The 25424-nt window shown below is 40.8% G+C and overlaps 1 pseudogene; it reads left to right on the top strand.

Moving 5' to 3' along the window:
* LOC147164218 (uncharacterized) overlaps window positions 1–25424 on the top strand; it is a 244729-nt pseudogene that overhangs the window by 145266 nt on the left and 74039 nt on the right.

Below are 25424 nucleotides of genomic sequence, written 5' to 3' on the forward strand. Positions count from 1 at the left end.
CTTTTTTTTTCATGTATTTAAGGCAAATTGTAACGTGTCTGAAGTCCTTTTGTTTATGTTTAACAAATTTAAAACGTCATAAATCATGCTGTTTCTACTAAGTACTGTCCAAATGTTCTCCAATTTCGATACTTTAAATGTATAGGATCGTATGCTGGGAAACGTTTCTTGGGAGGAGTAATACGGCGGCCTCGCAGCTTCAAAAGTCTTGAGTAGAGTATTCTGCATGTCAATGCGCGATTTGTGACCCCTGCACGATTATGTTACGCGCATGCGCAAGAAGATCGGCCGTCTTGGATCGCTAACTACGGCAGCCACGTAGGCCAACGCAAAATGAAACAGACATTGCGAAAGGTAGAGGACAAGTGCAAGTTTGTTTGTGTTTATTATTATTTTTACTTTAATCAAAGCAGTTCTGTACCCAAGCATATCTTGTACGAATATTTTTTTTTGACACATACTGTAATTATAGTTTTCTGTGAGAGTGGGTATAGTTTTTGTTTTTTGTCTTTAGAACAATGTGTGGCCATTATCATAGTGTAACACGTTGTTTGCAAACGTGTATTTTTTTCATTTACTTGCAATTGACTTATATTTATTTTGTGAATTATTACTTTTGGTTTTGTATTTATTTTAGTTGTACATGCTGAAGTGTTTTGTTGACTGTGCATGTCATTGTGACAGATAGAAAAACGACTAATGAAAATTATTGTAATTTTGTTTATTTATGTATTCATTTCTCAAAAATTATTGCATCGTTTCATTTGATATTTCGATGCACAGTCGGGTTTTATTTTGGTTACTTCCCGTGTTTTTGTCAGTTAGAGCTTTTATTTTGAAAGAATGGAGGATATACTGTCGTTGCTCCCCTGTGTTTTCAGATGGCGTCTGCCTACAAAGAGGTACGTGCGTGGGGAAAACGGGTTCCATTAAAAAGTTTATTTTTCTAATGTTTGTGTAATGTTAATGTTTTTCTAAAGTATAAAGATAAAGCACAAATTGTTTTATATGATGTTATTTGAAAGAATGTTAGACAACTGCTGTACTGTATTGACCTTTTGCACCTGACATCACAGCCCTCATGGGAAAGTCCCCTCGGGGATACTGGACGGCAAAAGAGTCACTTGGCTGTATTGTAACCATTGAATCTCATACAAAGTCTTTTATCTAATCGATTATCTTATAAAATGGTCATATCTTGCTTTGCAGTCGGTTGTACAGACAGACAAAAGAGTAAACCAAATGTTGCTTTTTATCGCATACCTACTAATGAAGACATAATACGTCGATTGATAGCAGTGAAGACAATCTTCTGTTTCAATTTAATTATAACTGTTTAGATTTTGTCATAACTGTGTTAACTCAGTAGAGCTTGATGAGTGAAGATTCTTCCTTCCTCTTATCTGGAAAAAGGAGTGTGTTGGGAGGTTTCCTGTGTTTTATCTGAGGATGTGTATGTTTAAGTGCTGTCAGAGTTTCTGCTCATCAGGTCATCGGGTCTAAGGTCTAAAGGACAGATCTGGGGTTGAACTAAAATATGATGCTGTCAAAGTCTTATTTGCTTTCTCCTGTCTCCCTTCTGGGGTTGAACTAAAATATGATGCTGTCAAAGTCTTATCTGCTTTCTCCTGTCTCCCTTCCATTATTCACAGGACTGGGGGATTAAGGGAGGGGGGAGCTGTATCCTGTCGGAGGCTTGTACTACTTTTTCAATATTGTATAAGAATGCTGTGAGTCCGCTGTAAAGACACACACGCTGAGGGAAATCACTGATTGAGTGAGCTCGGCTGTTTCTCAGAAATTTCTGATAATAAAACCGTCGAAGGAAAAACTGTTCACATGATCTCCACTCTAATTCTGAAAAAAAAATTACGAACACGCGGAAAACATAGATTGTTTTCTAACAGCAGCAATCAACGGAAAGGACTGGCAGCCCACAAAGTATTCATGGATTTGCAGCAATCATTTTTTGCGAGGTTAGTAGATAAATGTTGTAATTAGTAGATAAATGTTCATACATTTTACTAGTAAACGTACACTCTAACAAAGATTGTAACAGAGGTGTCGAATTGCGTGTTTCAAATCACATTAACGAGCCAGATAGTTAGCGTCCACTCAAACTGCACAAACACACAGCTTAGTTTTAAAATGCACCCTCTTCAAAACTATTGAGTGCATTTGACTGTTTAATAATGGGAGATTTCGTCTTTGTGCTTGGAGTTTTTCACTCTGGAGCCGGAATTACTGCATAGCTTGCCACTATGATGTTCCATGCTAGTAAACATAGTAACATAACATCATCACAGCGTTTCAATAAGAACGGACTGTGTAAAAATAAGTCAGTTAGCATGATAAACAAGTTTTACCTTTGCATTACGAGGTATATTGTCCCCTGGCGTGAACGTAGCATCTCGTTCCAGAGACTCAGCCAGTGACAAGCTTTTGAATCAGCCCCGGTGTAAGGAGAAGAGACAGCATTGACTACATAATGATATAGGTCGTGGGCTGTGAATTCCGGCTAAGTTGGCGATTTGGTTAACTTGGTAAAAACAGCAGGCAACAGAAGGTAAGGGGCTGTTTTCAAACTAGCGATCTCCAACTTAAGTAAATATCGCGCTCTATGAGTCCCGGCTAAATGTGCAACTTCGACTGATAGGCGAACTTCGGTTGAAGTAGTAGATTCCATGGCTCTATAGGCAATAATAACTTTTAATTTGTAAAATAGCAGTCGCTAAGTCATTAAGTCGCTCCATGTCACGTCCACTTCCATTCAACAATTATTTCCTTCCGCCGTCCGTCATAGGACAATCACGTGATCACATGACGTCGGTGCAAATGGTCAATAGTGTAATTGAGGAGTTTTGGGCGATGGAGAGTGTTAGAGTAGACAATATTAAGTATTGTACTCTTTGCGTGTTCAATTAACTGAATGGTGAGATTCTGTTGAAGAAGTTCCTTTGCAAAGGTAAATAATTACCAGAAGCTTCTGATCACACAAATGAAGTCACCCAAGCAGTGCTCTGTTCAAATGTGTGTCTTCTCTCCAGCCCACATCATTATTTATTCACAAAGAGGGTTCATAGAAAGTCAGCCCACAACACACCTGGTTACAACTGAATGAATACAAGAGAATCCGTTCCCATGGGTATAAATCAGATTAGAAAAAATACAATAATAATAAGCCTGACTCCCTTCCGACACAGCAGAATCCCGGCCCTCCCATTAGATAACGAATGAATGTTTGAACTCGTTGCCCTTCCTCATGAAAGTAACACAGACAAGAATACAATTCATTGAGCCTACACTGAGTCAACTAAATCCAAAATGGCTAAAATATAAATTAAAACTAAAAAACAATGTTAATAACTCATCATTCCCTCATTTGAGCTCTTGAGAGCTCAACACATTAAAACATTTTTTTTTTGTTCAATGGTTGTGTGGTAAAAATAATTATCCTTAAAACATCCCTTTAGCAAAAGAGGAGATAGTTTAACAATCATATGACATTAAAAAACAATTTGATACATTTAAAAGATTTTTAGTAAAATAAGCATAGCATATGTGAGGCTTAACATAAAATGTTGTTCATTAAAAAGTGTCGCAATGCATCGGCAGACGAATATGTGTTCTTTGAAGCCATCTTGTGATGAAGTTCTTTGAAGGTCTTTTTTTTAATGAAAAGAGTGTCGCAATAGTTCGTCTCTTCTTTAAGAATTTGGGGTAGACTACCCAAATTCTTCGATTTGTCACGGGATTATTCTGCCCGAAAAATGTGACTCTTCTTGGAATGATTGCCCAAGAAAAGGCACTTGACTTGATCCGTTGACTGATGTCCTCAAACGGTGTCAAATGATGTCGAAACGGCCGCTCCAGAACGATCACTGGGTCAGCTGACGTGGCTCCAGGTCGGAGGTGATAAGATTGATGATCATCAGTTGATGAGATAGCCGAGCCTGGCACGTCTCCTTTCCAGTTGTGGAATTTCTCCATCCTTCTTTCTGTCCAGCGAACTGCACAAGATTTCCTCTCCGACCCCCTGGGGCCGTTCTACTGAGTGCAGAAAATTTTCATTTTTAGTTTCTCATAAACTCACATAAATTTTATTTGGAGGAAAAAACCCTGATAGTTTTTGTTAGTTGGGATTAGTAAATGTTATTTGGTTAAGATCCGTAGGTCCTGTGCTGTTGGAACAGGAAAAGATCTATTTTTGTGACATTAAAATAGAGCCCAGCCTTTGATTGAGTTGAATGACATTCGCTCATTCATTAATATAAGACAGAGCTTATAAATATTTATTTTTCAAATAGGTTTTGTTCAATAATAGGTAATTTTTTACCATGACTAAATTTGTTCTAAATTTGCATAACTGTGCCTTTCATATCTCTTATTCTCTTCCCAGAATCCCATGACCGGCCGAATCCTGGCATGCTGGGAAAAACTCACATATATTCATATTATCTATACTCTTTTGCAAACACTGGGCTCCAAACATTACATTTTTCAAATGTGATTCCGAGATAAAAGATATAATATAATATAATTACCTTCATTCGGCGAATATGCATTATTGTCCTTGCTTGCTTCAGACTTACTTTGCGATCGATTTCCTCTGGTAGATTTCTTCATATTCAAACTGTGGATTATCACTTTCAAACTCATCCTGTCAATTGGAGTGTAGGCCGATACCCCACAACCTTTTTAATTTCGTTTTTAAGTTTGATTTTAATTTTCTAACTCGTCTACATTGGTTAAGTTCTTAAACATAAACTCCCTCATTTGACAAAGATCCACTGATTTTTTCAAACACGTCAAGATAAAGGGAGGACAAAATAGAGACCTCATAACTCAAAAAACGTCATAAATAACTCAACCCTCTAAATCAGGCTATGAGATAAACAAAAGAGCTACAAAACACTATAAAACTGAGCATAAACAAATACAACTTAAGACACTAATATATGATGACTTTGGGACCACAAAAAATAGAGGTAACCATATTACTCTAATCCTCCTAGAGTCCCGAAAATTATTTAAACTGCCAATCAACCTCACCTCTTTTACAGATTAGTGGGGCTGAGGATAAAATCACACAAAATTCACAAATATCTACCATTTCCTAGATTTAATCAAACTAAAAATTATCTTCAAACTTCTAATCTTTTACATATTAGCGGGGCTCATAAAAAACACAGCACACAAAATATTTCTGGGATTTATAAATCACAGTGCTGTTAAAAAAAAAAATCAAACTTAGCCATCAAACTCTTAGTTAGTCTTTTACTTGTTACTACTCATTTTATTCTATTATTTATTTTATACTATAGCTGCAGCTGGACGAAGTCCAAAAAAGTTCCTCACGGGGAAAATAAAAATATATCATATCATAACATATTAATCCCATTGTACCAATTCAGAAACTGATTCTCCCAAAAATATAGGCAAAAATTTAGTAGGCTATAGATTGAAATAAATTTTCTCAATCCCTCATTTCAAATTTACATATGTCGTTTTCAATTTCCTGAAATATCTTGCTATAGATCACAGTTCCCCACTCAACACATTAAAAATGCCCTGCATATCACTATGTAGCATATCTCTGAACAAGTATTCCCATTCCGACCACCAACTTTCTTTGTCCAGACCCCCAGCAAAAGGCAGGACGGCAGCTGTTGTCAATGTTCAATCCTGGCCAGCAGGGCGGCTGCTGTGGCAGCAATGTTCAGAGCAGGCATTTAGATTTCCTCCGGATGCAAAACAGCCATAGGGGAGAAGTCACTATAACGAGGCGTATACACAGTCACTGGGCATTGAGGAATTTGAACATCATGTTTTTCTTAGGCACAGGACGAGAAGACTGTTGCTCTGCGGCTTTTGACCTTTGATCTCTGCCACATCCATTCAGACGCTGTCTGCAATGTGGATCCGATGACACACAGTCTTTCTGAGAGCTCACCTGATCAAAAAATGCACACTCGTTGATACAATGCATTAAAAATGCCAGACTGAGGATATGGGATCATAGCAAGACAGTTCACTTCCTGCTTTCTCAAAAATGTTTCGTAAAAAAACACAGCCTCTTTATTCATTATTTTTTTTCTTTTTTTTTCTCAATACCCCTTCAAATAGCTACTAGCCATACAACGTATCAGCAGCTGGGGCGCATCAGTTTGTAATCAGTGAAGGCCATCAAACCCTCATCTGCCTTGGAACTCAAACATCAGTTTCTGAAATGACACACTCAGAAAAAAAACAAATATTAAAAATCATTATCAACATGTCAATTTCAAAAACATTCATAACTCCTTATTCAACTATCTTACTTCCAGCCACAGCTATACAGATGTAGGCATAATTATATCAACTCAACATAGCTCAAACAAAATGCCATTATTTTATCATTACTCTTTATTCATTTGTCCCGAAAAGGGAAAGTTAACAAATTAACCATCGTCATCAATCATTAAAGTGTAAAGATTTATTAGCTCAGTCACTAAAAAAAAATAAAAAATAAAAAATAAAACACTAATTTAATAGTCTTCTACAAAAACTCAACAATATCTTTCGAATGATGTTACTTATTTTATATTGTTTATCATTCCTCTCTTACCATTTTGACAAAGAAAAAGTCCCATTACGAGGACACATTATGCTCACAGCGCACAGCCCAGCCCCCACCGTTTTTTTTCTAACCTAGAAACGGGGGGGGGGGGGGGGGGGCGGGGGGAGAACTTAACATTATAAATCGCAAAACCTATTTTATCACATTCCCATTAATAAAGCAAACGCCACTATCACAACAGTCTCATCTCACACAAAACAACACCAAACTTAGTTAAAATATTGAAGAAAAACAAACAAAATCCCCATATGCACACTTCTCACTTACAAACCCCCACCTTTTTTTAGAAGGTAGGTCACACACTCAAATGCATACGCACACACTCTTCAGTCATTATAAAATAATAAACGGTGTTATTCTATCAATTCATTGTCTACAAATCTTATAGCATTCAAACCGCAGTTTTATACGGTGATTTCAGTAAACGGGTAACTTCGAACAAACCACCCGTAAACTGCTCCACAAATGCTGGAGTCATTTTAGCATCAAATTCAGCCTTTTTTCATTACCAACAAAAAAAAATACAAAATTCTGACATACCATTTTGTCCAGCGAAAGCTTTGTATACAATCGATCCATAGTTCGTTTTTTCATTGTTCATCGACGCTTTTATTTTTCGCTGAACCGGAAGCGCATTCAGGACAAACCATTCTATATCCGGGTCGAAATCGCCTCCATTTTGTTTATAGGCTATTTATACTTTCGGTTTCTATTTTACGCAAGTAGTATTAATATTTATCAATACAGTGACGTCTCACTTTTAGTATTAATAGTTCAATATGTTAACACATATGGCCACACACCAGACAGACATAAGAATTACGTGACCTCTCGTTTATACACAGCGGTTACCCAATCCCGCTGAGCCAAACTGTTCTCCATATATTGCAAAATTTCTGCAAGGCGCTCATTTTCAAAATAAATTGTCACGTACCATCGAATTCAACCGTAGAACAAAAGGTATTCATACGGTAATCCTGACCCCAAAACTACAAAAGTAGGAACGCCATAACTAAAATAAATCACGTAATCTCTCGATTGCAAATACAGTAAGATAAATCCAATTATTACTGTAATCAACCTGGACCCCTCAATACTGTTCAATTTCAAACAGGCGCTTTTTCAAAAAACATATTACGTGTAACTAGGACTTTTTCAATAAGAGCCATGAACAAATATGATACTCGTCCCCAATCCGGTCAAAACTGTTATATCATTAATATAAACAGAAACGCTCACCATAATCTTCGCGATCCTTAGTAAACAAGAAAGACTTGTTACGTCATCCGGCAAACCCTTTTATTCAATATATATTATGGTCTAAGGATTCTTCATAGCGTTGACGAGAAACAAAACAAATCAAAAAATTAACCGCTATTTCTTCCTGTACAAAAAAGCTTCATCTATTTGAGTCTGCATTACGTCACTTCTAAAATGCACCACTCCACGACGTGTTTAGTTCAATATCGTCGGAATTATCAACTCTCTAACGACATCAAACTATAACTTGTTCACACAGATCTCATTTAAAATTTAGACAATTTGGGAGACGAAAAACCAGTTGCAGCGGACCCAAACACAGACAGAACCTCTCTACGTGGATAACAGTCTCCACTTACCGTACTTTATTTATTTAGGCCTAGAAGTTCCGCCCGTCCTTGAACGCCGCATCTAGCTCCACGTCCGTTCGGTTCAACGGAGGAGACCATTCGTTATAATTCAGCGTCGGCGGTCACCATTTGTTAGAGTAGACAATATTAAGTATTGTACTCTTTGCGTGTTCAATTAACTGAATGGTGAGATTCTGTTGAAGAAGTTCCTTTGCAAAGGTAAATAATTACCAGAAGCTTCTGATCACACAAATGAAGTCACCCAAGCAGTGGTCTGTTCAAATGTGTGTCTTCTCTCCAGCCCACATCATTATTTATTCACAAAGAGGGTTCATAGAAAGTCAGCCCACAACACACCTGGTTACAACTGAATGAATACAAGAGAATCCGTTCCCATGGGTATAAATCAGATTAGAAAAAATACAATAAAAATAAGCCTGACTCCCTTCCGACACAGCAGAATCCCGGCCCTCCCATTAGATAACGAATGAATGTTTGAACTCGTTGCCCTTCCTCATGAAAATAACACAGACAAGAATACAATTCATTGAGCCTACACTGAGTCAACTAAATCCAAAACGGCTAAAATATAAATTAAAACTAAAAAACAATGTTAATAACTCATCAAGAGTAAGCGAGAGTGGCTCTTCCTATATGTGTATGTGTGTTAATTTGTCATCGTTAACTGCTTACTTTTTGTGCTAGGCATGTGATAAACGTAGGATCACGCAGCTTGTTGCCCAATTTTAGTTTTTTCTTTCACACTTGCAGGTATGTGTTTGTTGTTTATAATATAAAAGTTTAATGTGATTGTCAGTGTATACAGTTTTCATTTATTTTTATAACATTGTGATGTACATTGAGATGGCGTCTGCCTACAAAGAAGCATGTGATAAACGTGGGATCACGCAGCTTGTTGCCCAATTTTTGGTTTTTCTTTCATACTTGCAGGAGAAATAAATCCCAACTTCGGATCAAACTCTACGCCTGTTTATTTCGTGCACCAGAACACAACGCAGTGTGGTCGGACGTGCAAACCGCCCTGGCTACATCATGAGCGCAGAGAGGGGTGTAACCGAGCGAGCCTCGTTCAAGAAGAGAGTTATATGGTGTAGATGCCACGGACTTCCAACTTCCGATTTCCGAGTTTTACACATCAGCGCCGTTTCCGGCCACTGCTGGCCGCGTTTCAACAGTCGGGGCCCCACCCCTGCGCCCCCCAACCACGCGCTCCCGCTCATCGGCGCAAGGGCGTCTCGGCTATCTGAAATGCTTCGCACACACTCGCAGCCTCGCACCCGTTGACGGGAACGCGCAACCGAGGGGCACAAAGGCGGAAGCGCAAGTACTCGGACGCGGCCCACACGTTGCAAACTGGAAACGGAAACAAAGTTGATGGGTAAAAACCTGGAAGTCGGAAGTCCCGCTTCCTCCGTGGCATATAGTCCATAAGAGAAGACGTGCTTGAATCCTGTCCTGCTGTGTCTGGTTAATTTAGCAGGAAGACGCCAGAACACATCAACTCGAAACTATTTGTAGCCCGCCTTTTACCCAGCCTCCAGAAACGACAACAACATCTTAAGAGTTACAATAGCATAGGGGTTGAAACTGGGTGAGGGGTGCAAGGGGATATGGCCGGAAGACCTGCACGGTCAGCACATCCGCATTCCAGTTGCAATATTTGCAAAAGTGCAGTGTCTGAACAGAAGTGTCACACATGGAGTGGTGGAATACACTTCAAAATAAGAGTGTTACACCCTAATAATCAGGAAGTGGTGGTACAGCTTTGAAAATAAAAGCGTATGCATTCGGACCACGTTGTAAACGTGCATTAACTACGCTTACTAAGGGCACTTTTCCCCCATTTGTGACCATCAGGTAGCATAACTTCATATCACTGTCTTAATTCCGTAAAACAGTGATTAGAACGGAAAGTAACGTGATCATGTTTAAAACCCACCATTAATCAGTTACTGCACAGGACGGTATGTATGCACCTGCTCCTGAGATCACTATGAGTGTAACTTGTTTAAATTTATAATATATGTATTGTATATATTGTCGGACCCATAAAATTATAACATTTGGCTACTTCTACTGTATTGGCTGCTACATAAATGATTAAAAAACACATCATATAAAATAGCAATGTATTAAATCAACCATCAGTCTGCTAAATGCATTTGGCACTGCTTCTAATATATTCATTGTACTTGAGCATTAATTAAATGATTAAATATGAAAGATGAGCTACTTTATATAGGCCTACTGTATTTAGGTAATAGATTCCCCATGGTTAATGATAATAAAAACGGTGTTGTTTTTACTCAACTCTGTGTACTACTATTGTTCATTCAAAAAGACACATTCAAAAAGTGTAATGGTTAAAAATTTTATTTGCCATATGTATTTGACTGTACTTGTACACCATGTATCTCCCAATGTCGGCAATCTCTTTATAGAATCTGATGAAGTCATCAACTTAACTCATTCACTGCCATTGACGGCTATAGATGTCAAAAATTCATTTAAACTATTTATATTAGTTTAAAATGTTTCCCACTTTTGTTAACAAGAGTATGAAAACCTAGATCTTTTTTATTGTATTAGAACGGGTATAAAATGTGTGATTAATCGTGAGTTAACTAGTGAAGTCATGTGATTAATTACAATTAAATATGGTAATCGCCTGCCGCCCCTAATTTTTAATAATCTTTTCTTAAAAAAAAAGAAAAAGAAAAAAAGATTATTAAAACTTGGAAAAAAATAATTACAATTATTGTATTAATTAATTTATGTATTTATTAAAGAAGACTATGAAAAAATTAGGGGTGTCAGGTGATTAACATTTTTAATCGTAATTAATCGCATGACTTTACTAGTTAACTCACGATTAATCACAAATTTTATATCTGTTCTAAATGTAAAAAAAAATAAAAAAATCTAGGTTTTTATACTTGTTAACAAAAGTGGGAAAAAATGTAAACTAATAGAAATAGTTAAAATGAATTTATGACGTCTATAGCCGTCAATGGCAGTGAATGAGTTAAGAAAAAGTGGAAACATTAAAGTCCTCTTTATGTTCAAGTCAAGTTTATTTATGTAACAATATGATATATTGTTATCAGTTACGTCAAGACTGCCACGAGAGGCAGGTTGACGCCTGAGTGTGTAACAAGTGTTGATATGGAGACGCTGCATGTTGAATAAAGACCGACAGAGTTGAGCAAGAGCAAATAAGCTGGACGTGTTTTTATTATAAAGATCCACACTTTAACATGGTGGCAGCGGCAGACGACTTGGTCCGAGTTTTTTTGTGAGTCGTTTTTTAACTGGAGAAGACTGCAAGGTGCTGACTTGAGCAGAGGTTAGCATCGCAACGCAAGCTAACAGCATGGATGGGCTAAAAGCGCCACAGACGTTGTGTCTGGACTCCAGCAACTTGTCTAAAACATGGAAGACCAGGAGGGACGATTTTCAACTGTATGTCGGATTAACTGTGGCCGAGGATGACGAGAAAAAGTAAGTGAAGCTCTTGTTATCTGGTTGGAGAGAGTGGCAGAGAGCTGCTAGATACGCTAATGGGGACACAGCGCATGCTGAGTGGAAGTTGAAGGACATGATTGAGAAGTTCGACACCTACTGCAGTCCAACAGTGAATGAAACTGTGGAGAGATATCAATTCTTCACGAGGAACCAAGGCACCAGTGAGTCAATTGACAGCTATGTTACAGAATTGAAGCTACTGGCTAAAACATGTAACTTTGCCACTTTGAGAGACTCCCTCATACGAGACAGGATCGTTTGTGGCATAAACAACTCCAACATGCGGGAAAGACTACTGAGAGAAAGGGCCTTGACGTTGGATTCGTGCCTTCAGCACTGTAGAGCAGCAGAGCTGTCTCGGGAAAACTGCAGGGCTATAGCGGGACCAGTGGAGGAAGTTCACGCAATGCACGGAGTTTCCTGCCTGCAGCAAAGAGACAAAGACAACATGGTGGAGTGCAAGTTCTGCGGTAGGACACACGAGAGAAACAAATGAAAATGTCCAGCATTTGGCAATAAATGCAAAAAGTGTGGTAAAGACAACCACCTTGCGGCTAAATATAAAGCTGGACAGCGGAAGTCAAGAAAAAGACATCGGTTCACTGTGTAGCAAACTGTAAAAGTGAATATGAAGACATTTTGTGTGATTGAGATGTGACAGAAAGTGAAATTGTGAATACCATAGGCTCTAACATAGAAAAGGACACAAAACTGTTTGCAGGCATGCTCTTAGGAAAAAATTTGGTCAGATTCCAGATTGATTCCGGAGCTACATGTAATGTATTATCTCTTAAACCGTTAAACAGTGATCTAAAACTTGATGAGTCAAAGTCTGTGCTAGTGCTGTACAATGGCTGTAAGGTGAATCCTCTGGGTAAATGTAAAGGGAAACTGAGGAACCAGAAATTGTATCGGTTAGAGTTCCTAGTAGTAGATGATGACTGCACTGTCCCACTGATAGGTAAAAAAGCCAGTGAAGCTATGAAATTGATCAAGGTAAACTATGAAAACATTATGGCCATTGACAGTATTGTGACAACAGAAAAAGAGACAAATGGACAATGGACATTTGAACCGACTTTGCAGATGTGTTCTCCGGAGATGGCTGTCTGGAAGAAGAGTACACATTGGAAGTGGACAAAAGTGTCAAACCGGTAAAACTGCCAAAGCGACGAGTGCTCGTCGCCATGTTGAAGCCGCTGAAAGAGGAGCTTCTATTATTCTATTAGCTATTATTGCACCAGTGGACTGTAGCACTGATTGGACACCTAAGACGTGCTCACGGAGACCCACAAACAGGACCAATGGACATTGAGACTGTAGATCCACTAAGCACCCAAAAAGGACCTATACAGCCTCAGACAGCCGCTCTGTCGAGTAGTGATAGGACAACGACAACAAGCAGTAGTAGGGTTGTTCGCATGCCTCAGCGCTTCAAGGACTTTACCATTTAATCTTGACACTTAGTGTGTTGGATGGGAAAAGTTGTTAAAAAAAAAAAAAGAAGGTAATATTTTGTTTTGTTTTGATGGAACAGCACTATTTTGTTTGAAATGTTGTAAACGTGTCAGGAAACTGGGGAAAAGTTGTTTTCCTTGTTATTATGTTTTGTGTGTGTGTTAATTCGGTAATAAGTGCAATATTTGTCAAAATAATAAAAAAGAAGCTTTCAAAAAGAGAAAGGATGTAACAATATGATATATTGTTATCAGTTACACCAATAGGGGGCGATCTTGTACCACGAGAGGCAGGTTGAAGCCTGAGTGTGTAACAAGTGTTGATGTGGGGACGCTGCATGTTGAATAAAGACCGACAGAGTTGAGCAAGAGCAAATAAGCTGGATGTGTTTTTACTATACATTTAGGGTGACAGCAGTCAATCAAAGTGCTTTACAAACAAAAACAATTGAAGTGCATACAACAAGGTTGAAATACATAAAATGACAGTGATAAATTTAACAAACATAGGTACAATAAGGTTAAAAAGAACTATAGTGCCATGGTTCGGGTGTGCTCATCCATAAAACGCCAGAGAAAAAAAGGTGGGTTTTTAAAGAGGATTTGAAAAGCCTCTAGGGCAGGGGTGGCCAAGTTTGGTCCTCGACAGCCACTACCAGCCTGTTTTCCATGTCTATCTCCTTCAGCGTGGCTGAATCTAATGATCAGCTCATCAGCAAGCTTTGCAGAAGCCTGATAACAATCCTGATTATGAATCAGGTGTGTTAGTGGAGAGAAACATGGAAAACAGGCTGTAGTAGATAGTGGCTCTCGAGGACCGAACTTGGCCACCCCTGCTCTAGGGTCTGGGAGGTTCTAATGGAAAAGGAGATACTATTCAAGAGTCTAGGGGCAGCTGCTGCAAAGGCCCTGTGACCTCTGGACTTGAGCCTGGTTTTAGAGACCTCCAGCATCAGCTGATCAGAGTACCTCAGAGATCTGATTGGGGAGTGGGGATGAAGGAGCTCAGACAGATAAAAAGGGGCAAGACCATTAAGAGCCTTAAAAACAATTAAAAGAAGTTTAAAATCAATACGAAAATGGACCAGGAGCCAATTGAAGGATGCTTGAACTTGTGTAATGTGATCATGCTTACATTTACCAGAAAGCAAACGAGCAGCGGCATTCTGGATAAGCTGGAGGCGATTAATAGAGACCTTATCCAATCCAATATAGAGGGTGCAAATCCCTCTATATTGTACTCTAGCCTTGAGGTAATAAAAACTTGGATGTTTTTTCCCAAATCCACCTTGGAAAAATAATAACCCTTTGTCTTGGCCAACAGTCGTAGTTGAAAAACTACTTTTGACACCAGCATTAATTTGGTAATTGTAAAATGACTGTCCAAAACTTTGTTAGTTGCTCTTTCATCAACACTAGTTCCCCGTCGCCCATGATGACAACCGTAGGCAGTTTTACTGGTGCCAAAAAAATATGTTGATATTTTTGGATCAGTGACATTGCTTTTTTTGCAGTCCTCTATTGCTTTCTGCACTACTCCTTTCTATGTAAAACAAACAAACAAAACGACCACAAAAAAATAGTTGACAATCACAATATGCCACAGCTTTTCCTATGTCTAATATAAAGGGCAACCTTTCTGGCGAAGACACTCAGCACCTACCTGATGTTGATCTACTTTTTCTTTTCTTCCTATGTTTTTCTTCTTCTTTTTCATGTTGGTCCTCTTCCTTAAAAAAAAAAATAAAAAAAAAATATATATATATATATATATATAATACCAATTTTTAAGTCAGGAGCATCAAAGTTATAACCCACTACCCTAGAACTGCCAAGGTCGTGGTGAGCGTTCATGTACGGACAGGACTTCTCACTCACACCCAGTCAAGGGAACACATCACCCCCTTTCTCGAACAGCTTCACTGGCTCCCCATACAGCACTGCATCCAGTACAAAGTTCTCTTACTGACATACAAGTCCTTCCATAACATGCCTCCTCCTCCATGCTGATCTCCTCTGACGCCACTGTCCCACCCGGTCCCTTCCTTTTTCCGACTCCACCCCCCTTACACCCATTATTTGCACAAAGCACCGTACATTGGGTGACAGAGCCTTCGCTGCTGCTGCTTCCACCCTTTGGAATGCACTACCACAATCCATTAGGAACACAGACTCACTAGAAAACTTCAAAACCCTCCTCAAAACATATCTCTTCAAACTGGTCTTTCCTTAATCTTGTATTATTTTACTATTGTTTCTGTTGTCACTTATATTCTCTGCTCTGTAAAGCGTCTTAGATTGTCCAAATAAGCGTAATATAAATGTGATAAATTATTATTATTATTATTATGATTATTATGTCGAGCTACACGCTTAACAGCTAGGAGATATGGCGAGCCTTGTGTCTGTCCCCCCCTGTTTTTTGATTTATTTATTTATTTTATTTTTTAATATTGGAGGTTATAATAATAAATTTTACCTTTGTGTGAATGCCACATGTGTAAGCTCTGAAATGTGCTTGGAATTATGTTTCTATCTGCTTCAGGAGGTGAGATATCAATTATTTAGTAGGCATTGACAATATTGTTGAATATCGAATTATTATTGTTATTGAATATACCGCAAGGTGGCACAAGCCAGTGTCTTCTTGTGCCTGTCCCAAGCCCGGATAATTGCAGAGGGTTGTGTCAGGAAGGGCATCCGACGTGAAAGTTTGGCCAAATCAAACATGCGAATCAAATATATGACTTCCATACCGGATCGGTCGAGGCCCGTGTTAACAACGACCACCATCGGTGCTGTTGACCTACAGGGTGCCGATGGAAACTGGACTACTGTTGGTCGAAGAAGGAGAGGAGGAAGGTGTGTTCGTAGAAAGAAAGCGAAGAGGAACACCAAGAGTCTAGGACTGAGAGTAGGGACTTTGAATGTTGGAACGGTGACAGGAAAAGGTAGAGAGCTGTATGACATGATGCAGAGGAGGAAGGTGGACATACTATGTGTTCAGGAGACCAGGTGGAAAGGGAGCAAAGTTAGACGTTTAGGAGCAGGGTACAAGTTGTTCTATCATGGTGTAGATAGGAAGAGAAATGGAGGAGGAGTTATCGTGAAGGATGACTTTGTTAGGAACGTCGTGGAGGTAAAAAGAGTGTCAGATAGAGTGATGAGCCTGAAGCCAGGAATCAAAGGTGTGATGATCAATGTTCTTAGTGGGTATGCACCACAGGTAGGATTTGAGCGGGAGGAGAAGGAGAACTTTTGGTTGGACCTTGATGAAATGATACAGAGCATCCCTAGAAGTGAGAGAGTTGTCATTGGTGCAGACTTCAATGGACACGGTGCAGGAAACAGGGGTGATGAGGAGGTGCTGGGCAAGTTTGGTATCCAGGAGAGGAACGCAGAAGGACAGATGGTGGTTGACTTTGCAAAAAGAATGGAAATAGCTGTTGTGGATACTTTCTTCCAGAAGAGGCAGGAACATAGAGTGACCTACAAGAGTGGAGGTAGGAGTGCACAGGTACACTACATCTTGTGTAGACGGTGTAATCTGCAGGAGATCAGCGACTGCAAAGTAGTGGTAGGTGAGAGTGTAGCCAGACAGCATAGGATTGTAGTGTGTAAGATTACTCTAGTGGTGAGGAAGACAAAGACGGCAAAAGCAGAGCAGCGGACGAAATGGTGGAAGCTGAAAAAGAAAGAGTGTTGTATGACTTTCAGGAAGGAGTTGAGACAGGCTCTGGATGGTCAGGAGGTGCTTCCAGATGTGATCAGGGAGACAGGTAGGACAGTCTTTAGTGTGTCATCTGGAAGGAAAAGGGATAAAGAGACTTGGTGGTGGAATGAGGAGGTGCAGAAGTGGATCCAGAGAAAGAGGTTAACTAAGAAGAAGTGGGACATTGAGAGGACTGAAGAAAGTAGAAAGGAATACAGGGAAATGCAACATAAGGTGAAAGTAGAAGTGGCAAAGGCCAAACAAGGGGCTTTTACGATGACTTGTATGCTAGGTTGGACAGTAAGGAGGGAGAGACTGATCTATACAGGTTGGCAAAGCAAAGAGACAGAGATGGACGTGTGTTGACAGATGCCAATAGTGTGATGGGAAGATGGAAAGAGTACTTTGAAGAGTTGATGAATGAGGAAAATGAGAGACAACGAAGCATAGAAGAGGTGACTGTTGTGGACCAGGGAGTAGCAAAGATTAAACGAAGTGAGAAGGGCATTGAATAGGATAAAGAGTGGAAAGGCACTCGGTCCTGATGATATACCTTTGTAGGTATGGAAGTGTCTAGGAGAGGTAGCAGTAGAATTTCTGACTGGGTTGTTCAACAGGATCTTAGATAGTGAAAAGATGCGTGAGGAATGGAGAAGTGTGCTGGTGCCCATTTTTAAGAACAAGGGAGACATGCAGAGTTGTGGCAACTACAGAGGAATAAAGCGGATGAGCCACACACGGAAGCTATGGGAAAGAGTAGTTGAAGCTAGACTGAGGGCAGAGGTGAACATTTGTGAGCAGCAGTATGGTTTCATGCCAAAAAAAAAGTACCACAGATTCAGTATTTGCATTGCATTGTGTCTTTGGAGATCTGGAGAAAGCTTATGACAGGGTGCCCAGAGAGGAACTGTAGTTTTGTATGAGGAAGTCTGGAGTGGCATAGAAGTATGTTCAAGTGGTGCAGGACTGTAAGACAGTGGTGAGGTGTACTGTAGGTGTGACGGAGTGGAAGTGGGACTACATCAGGGATCTGCTCTGAGGTCCTTCTTGTTCGCTATGGTAATAGCCTGGATGACAGACGAGGTTAGACAGTAATCTCCATGGACTTTGATGTTTTCTGTTTTCTGTAGTGAAAGCAAGGAACAGGTGGAGGAGAAGCCAGAGGTGTGGAAGTTTTCCCTAGAAAGGAGGGGAATGAAGGTTCGCCGTAGCAAGATGGAGTATCTTTGTGTGAATGGGAGGGCCCAAGTGGAAGAGTGAGGTCAACAGTCCAGAGCAATGGAGAGTGTGGAAAAGAAGTGAAGAAGCGTGTATAGGCAGGCTGGAACGGGTGGAGAAAAGTGTCAGGTGTGATGTATGATAGAAGAGTTTCAGCTAAAATGAAAGGAAAGGTTTATAAAACTGTGGTGAGACCAGCAATGTTGTTTGGTCTGGAGACAGTAACACTGAGGAAAAGACAGGAGGTAGAGCTGGAGGTGGCAGAGATGAAGATGCTGAGGTTCTCTTTGGGAGTGACGAGGATGGATAGAATCAGGAATGAGTACATCAGTGACAGCACATGTTACAGGCTTTGGAGATAAAGTCAGAGAGGCCAGACTTAGATGATTTGGACATGTCCAGAGGAGAGATAGTGAGTATATTGGCAGAAGGATGCTAAGTTTCCAAATGCCAGGCAGAAGATCTAGAGGAAGACCAAAGCGGAGGTCTATCGATGTAGTTAAAGAGGACATGAAGGAAGTTGGTGTGAAAGCAGAGGATGCAGAGGACAGGGTTAGATGAAGGCAACTGATTCGCTGTGGTGACCCCTGAAGGGAAAAGTCGAAAGGAAAAGAAGAATTGACAATATTGTTGAATATCCACTTTAAAAACTTTAAGTTTTTAGGGGTGATTCTAAAGTCACCTATTGGTTTAATAGGCATGTTTTGTCAGGCGATTTAGGCCTTAATGGGTTAAAATCAACATTGATATAAGAGTCTTAAAAAAATGGAAATATTGACTACATTAAAAACCAACCTCTGAAGTATTGTCCAACTGGTGCTTTTTAAGTCGGAATACATCGCAGAAATGATTTGAACGTCACTGTCCAGTGTGTGAATAATTTGCCATATCTGAAATGAGAATATATTTAAAGACAAATATATATAACACTTGTTGTAACAAGCACAAAGCGTTGATATTTTTTCTCTTTACCAACTTGCATGAATGGTCGGTTACATACCATACATGAGAGTAGTGTGGAAGTGTGGGGGGGCTGGGGGCAACACATTAGCAGCACCTGCTTTACTAGTTTTGCACACTATTTTGTCTTTAACAACACAGCTTCTGCTTGTCATTATGAACGTGAAGGGTTGAATCAAGGGATAAGCGAGTAGATGATAACATGGGTTGCCATATTCATGTATGACAGTGGTGTCCAAACTCGGTCCTCAAGGGCTGAAGTCCTGCAGGTTTTGGATGTTTCCCTGCTCCTGCTCCAATGAACAGGATCGTTAACAGGCTTATGCAGAGCTTGCTGATGAGCTTCAGGTGTGGTGGAGAAGAGAAACATCCAAAACCTGCAGGACTCCGGCCCTCAAGAACCAAGTTTGGACACCACTGCCATACATAAATATGGCAACCCACGTAATCACCTACTCGCTTATCCCTTGATAGGGGTCCTCCTACGTGCAACTTAAGTGGTTCGGTGATGTGCAAAAAAAAAAATGTCTGCCATTAAGTGCCGTGGCCCTGATGGGTCTGGCGAGAAGTTCAGTTCTAGCCCCAAGGGCTCTTATTAGCCCCCAATCGATCAGACTCTTGTCCGCCCCTGAATTGATCAGTGCTAGTTGGCTAGTTGACGTGGCACGGCAAACAAGTTTAACAGGGGTAAGCTTACGGGATGGCGGTTCGGAAGTCGTGGTCTGACTTACTGTGGCAGAGCTTTTGACTGGGCATGATGAGACGAGGTGACCCAGTTCTCCACAGTAGAAGCAGCGACCTTCCCGTCGTCTGCGCTGTCTCTCCTCCATGGTTAGTTGGGCGTTACCGAGTTGCATGGGCTCCTCTCCATGTGACGCTGAGGGCTGCTGTAGAGAAGCCCACTGTGGAGTAGGAGGGACGACCACACCCGGTGCTTGAGTCCGGGAAAATGCTTCGGTCCTCCTGGGTTTTACGCTCGCCCGTCAGGGGAAGTTCTCATGCCCGGTGGTCAGTCCGGATGGCAAGAGAGATGAGTGAGTCCAGATCGGGAGGGAGGTCCACTGGAACCAGCAGCTCCTGAATGGACATCGCTAGGCCTTTGAAGAAGGTGTCGTACAGGACAGTGGTGTTCCATCCACTCTCTGTTGCTAAGGTGTGGAACCGTATGGCGTAATCACTCACAGAGTCTTTGCCTTGTAGTATTCGGCTTAGCTCGAGTGCCTTCTCTCGGTCAGAGTTAGCAGGATCAAAAACAAACAAAAATCAGGTAAGTAGTTGCACGCTTGCGAATTGCATGCCCACTCCGCTGTGGCCCAGGCTTTGGCTCTCCCGGTGAGGTGGGAGATCATGAAGGCGACACATGAACGGTCTGTGGGAAAGGCCTGTGGCGAGTGTTCAAAGTGTATGTCGCAATCGATGAGAAAAGCTTTACAAAGTCCTGGTCCTCCTGAGAACCGCTCCGGGGGTGCCAGTCTCAATCCCGGTCCTGCAGATGGGATCGTCGGTGCCGTGGCATGGGGAGGAAGCTCTGACCCAGTGGAGGTGTGCGAGCAAGTCCCTTACTTGCCCTGTGATCTGGGTCAGCTGGGCAGCCACGGCGATGTGGAACTCCTCCTGGTGGTTGAGGCGGGCTTCCTAGACCTGGAGCTTGGCGGCCATCCGTTGCTTCTCTGCTGGGTCTATACTGGCCGATGTGTTCTGACACGAGGCAAAAGGAGGACTCAGATGCAGAGTAGGAAAAAAGGCCAAACAATGGCTAGTTTTATTTTCAACAAAAAACGCAGTGTCATGGCCCGATATGCAGCGTGTCTCCACCTCTGTCACTCACTTCTGCTTGTGTTTCCATCGCCCTCCTTAGATGACTGACTTCCCGACTCAGCTGCTCCATTCTACTAAGCAACGCTGAGGTATCCATATTGCCAAATACAACAGGTAGCAATTCATCCAAAAAGTGTGAAACAAGGAACATATTCACCACACTCGTTTAGAAGCCTCAGGCAGGCTTTGATGTTATTCATGTCCTTCTGCGGTCCTTTGTGTGCGACGCAGCATATGGTGGTATTCGGACGGTGTTCACCTCACACAAAAGCCGCTTGGACTCCTCAATCCACTCAGAGGAAAAATTGCTTGTTGTCAACAAAACAATTTCATCGTGGCTTAATGTCTTTATTTTAACTACTATAAAGTTTAGTAGCTCGTCTTCCACGATCACTTTCCCACTATCTTGTTTTATAAATAATAGATTTTGTGCGTGGGCAAAGAGAACCTCCAGCAGCAGATCCTCCAGCAGTAGCACGCACAGCTGCCGCCATCTTCAAGTCAACCTGACTATTTTTTGTGAATTTTAAATATTGCAATATCAATATTATTGCGATACTTAACATGTACCTAAATAAATAAATGACATCTGTATCATTCTAATGAGAGCAATACACTTTTTCGTGCAGAAAAATAAGCAGGCTCATTGTATTATCACCTAAATAAGTTATTTAGTGTTAGTAAAAGCCCTAGATTGCTGTTCTCCTATTGGATGCAGATGCACATTTAAAGTTGCATGATGCATCTGATTGGTCAAAGTCAGACAAACACATACAATTCCATATGAAGTTATTGCAACTCTTTGCTTTACACATATTGCATGTGCCATTTCAATATAAATTTTCAGCCCTACCATGTACATTCATAAAGGTACCATTGCTCCTTAGGTCAAACCTGATTTAAGATAATTTGTCTGTCTTAAAGGTGTGCACAGAAATGGCCATGTGAAGCTGTCACTGTAAGAATCGCACTATTTTTCATCCATCCATCTATTATCTGACTATTAAAAAATAAATGTTATCAAGAGCGCAGTTCTTTAGTATTGATCTGTCTTCGGTCGAAATTTCAATATGTTTCCCATTTCATTCACACTTCATATGTTTAACTGTAAATCAATGAAATATATGCTTAACTCTTTGACTGCCAGACGTTTTCAGAAAAGGGATGCTGTGAGTGCCAGCCGATTTAAGCATTTTGACTGATCTTTCAAGGTCCACAGAAAATTTTCTGTTTGGACTATGGAAACACACATACTACCAAATGAAAGATTGAACTCTCATCTTTCATCAGAAAAAATGGTTTGTTTCTACCTTATTCCGTTCTTTAGTAATCAACAATAGAAAATGGTTAGTTTCATTCAAATGCGCTTGTTTTGGACCAAAATACGGAGAAATCAAGCTTTTAGTGAAACGATATTATTTATCTAGTGAATTTTACACTTCTTTTTGTCCATGAATGATGTCACAAAGACCTAAATAGTGCTTTACTTCTATAAAACACTAGCACCAAGAATGAAAAAGTGTTTTTTGATAGCAAAATACATTTATTTACATTCAACAGTGTAACAATTTGACAACAATTTGGCAAACTATTTACAAATGTGTGCAACTGTGGTACTATTTACAATTATGTGGATGTTTCAACGACAGTTTTTCTTTTTGTGTAACACTCCCCTGCGTGCAAGGAGACGCAACAGGATTTGCACAACGGATTAGTTTCACTGCGATTGCCTCTTCGCGTGCAGAAGCTACACTTTCTTGCCGGCCGTTTTTTCCGGGGAATAGCAAGTATATACTGCAGTGTGTGTTGCCATCAAGTCTACTATCAGGATCATGCTACGGTTACGTTACGGTGGTGTTACGTCTGGCTTCCTCATGTCCTTCAGTTGCTATACCGGGTGGTAAGAGATGTTCTGATCCATCTTATCCACTCCATTCATGGTGGCATCGTAGTCCAGAACCAGTGTCTTCTCCGTGATCAGACTGTACCCGCTCCTCCGATGAATATGCATTGGACTCGGGGTACTCTCCATCGTCCGATCAAAAGTCGGCTTGTGCAGCTCCGCGTTTTCCGGCGTTAGCATCGCTAGCTGGTGAGGCTTTATGACGTGAGAATAACGGCCGCGTCAATGCTTCCAACTGTGGCGTCAACCTCGGGAGTCACCATCATCATCATCATCATCAATGTGCATTGGTCAATGCTTTTCGACTACTCTCCATCGTCCGATCGAATGTTCGCTTGTGCAGAAGTGCCCGGTCGGTTGTGCTGCGCGTTTTCCGGCGTTAGCATTGCTAGCCGGTGAGGCTTACTACGTGATCATAACGGTCGCGTCAACGCTTCCAACTTCGCCGTCAAACTCGGAGTCACCATCATCATCATCGTCGACATCAATGCGCTTTTTAGTATTGATCGATGCTTTCCGTCTTTGAAAAAAAATGCTCAAGCGTGAGCTGCTTGCAACTGGTCGCCATTGTTGCTTCATCAGCCATTGTCCCCTCAACACTCTAGCTCCGCCTCACGTCTTCTACTGACGCCCACCCAATCTTGTCCAAAGAGAGTCATCGCTGCCATCTAGGGGCCAAAACGAGTCATTATACTAACTAGATCTGCTTGATACTTTCAGCACAGCTGCCCAAGGCTTTCCTCCACCTGTTTCCAAAAAAAAACAAAAAAAACCATAGTGAACGTCTTTTAACGTCCTCGGCGCCCCTCCGTAGGTTTTTACTAAACGTTATATAACGTTTATAGCAGTCAAAGAGTTAATGGTTGAGTTGGCATGTTTTTACACAGTGGACCCCAGTGAAGTGTTAATTTTGACAATAAATTTTAATTTGGTTTTAGTTATAGTCTTTTGACTAAAATTAATTCACACACAAATATATATATATATATATATAGTGTGTGTTTCATCCCACCCCTGTGGCACAAAGTCACAGACGAAATTTTCTGTGACCCCGTGTGTCACCCAGCGACCACTGTTTGGACTCCGGCAGCGCACACTCAAACCCTCCGTGCTTCAACCCGTACCTGCTCCATCCTCCGAGCGTCCTGTCGCAGCGCGAGCTGGTTCAACGGCTGGTCTCCCTCGGGACGCAAGGCGCGCAGCGGATCTTGGGCTCAGCAGCTGGATTTGGGCTCGGCAGCTGAGACGCGCCGAGAATACAACTGCGGCTGAAGCCCCCGACCTCGTCTGAAAGCACCATTCACCTTGAGCCGAGCTGCATCGCCCCTCATCTGCCGGGAGCCCCGAGCTGCGTCGCACTTCATCGAACTGTTGAAAAAAAAAATAATCTTGACTTTTTTTTTTTTTCAATCGACCTTCCCTCCGCTAGCTTGATTCAACTCACTCCAGTAAGTTGCACGCCTCATAGCCAATTTGACATTTCGCTGGTGCAACTTCCATTTCAAATATCTCACAGATTTGGCAAGTCAAACCTTTCCTTTCTACCTCGTTAAACTCTTCCTTTTTTTTTTTTTAAATTAGCCTAATTGTATTATTTTCTTTTCACCGTATGATAGTTAGGTAGTGTTTTGATTCTGTATGTGTAACCGTAGTGAATAAATGCATGATCATGCTTGTGTTCGAGTGGATTAGTAATTATTTTATTAATACAAAGAGCCACGAACATTGAATGTGGCGACTTCAGATTATGGATAAATAAATTAGGATATCGTTATGTCTGATTACGTCCACCTGTGTGTCTTTCCCCTTCCCAGTGTGTTTGGCCAATCAGTGCCCTCAACCTATTGTGTTTCCCAGGTGATTCTCATTAGTGTTGGTGTATTTAGTCCAGTCACGGCTGCCAGTCTGCCCCCGTCTCCGTCCAGTCACGGCTGCCAGTCTGCCCCGTCTCCGTCCAGTCACGGCTGCCAGTCTGCCCCGTCTCCGTGCAGTCACGGCTGCCAGTCTGCCCCGTCTCCGTGCAGTCACGGCTGCCAGTCTGCCCCCGTCTCCATTTGTTTCAATAAAGTTTCTCCTTTTGTTCACAATTCCTGTCTCCCTGTGTCCCCTCGCCTTTGGGTCCACCCACATCCACGCACTCCTTATCACGACTATATATATATATATATATATATATATATATATATACATATACATTAGTGCTGTCAAAGTTAACGTGTTAACTGATTAATTAATCACAAACAATAATCATTAATTAATGCAGATTAATCACAGTATTAATTTTTACCATAGATTATCCTTTAGTGTGACAGTGGATGATAATTACATGCATTTAATAAATGTTTACGTATCACATTTAGAATATTTGTTGATCTCAAAATATTGGGGTATTTTTTTCCATTTTAAATTATGCAAGTAATTAACTGATTAGAAAAAGAGAAGGATGAGCGTGTGCAGTGGGTCCAAAAATGTTGACAACTTAACATTAAATGTCAAAAGAATTAATACATAACCAGAGCTCTTCAAATTTGGCAGAGAATTTTTTTTGATAAAAAGCCTTTATTAAGCGATTAATCGTGAT

Source organism: Leptonotus elevatus, chromosome 12 (assembly GCF_054856555.1).
Source record: "Leptonotus elevatus isolate MCC_2025b chromosome 12, RoL_Lele_1.0, whole genome shotgun sequence".
Lineage (NCBI taxonomy): Eukaryota > Metazoa > Chordata > Actinopteri > Syngnathiformes > Syngnathidae > Leptonotus > Leptonotus elevatus.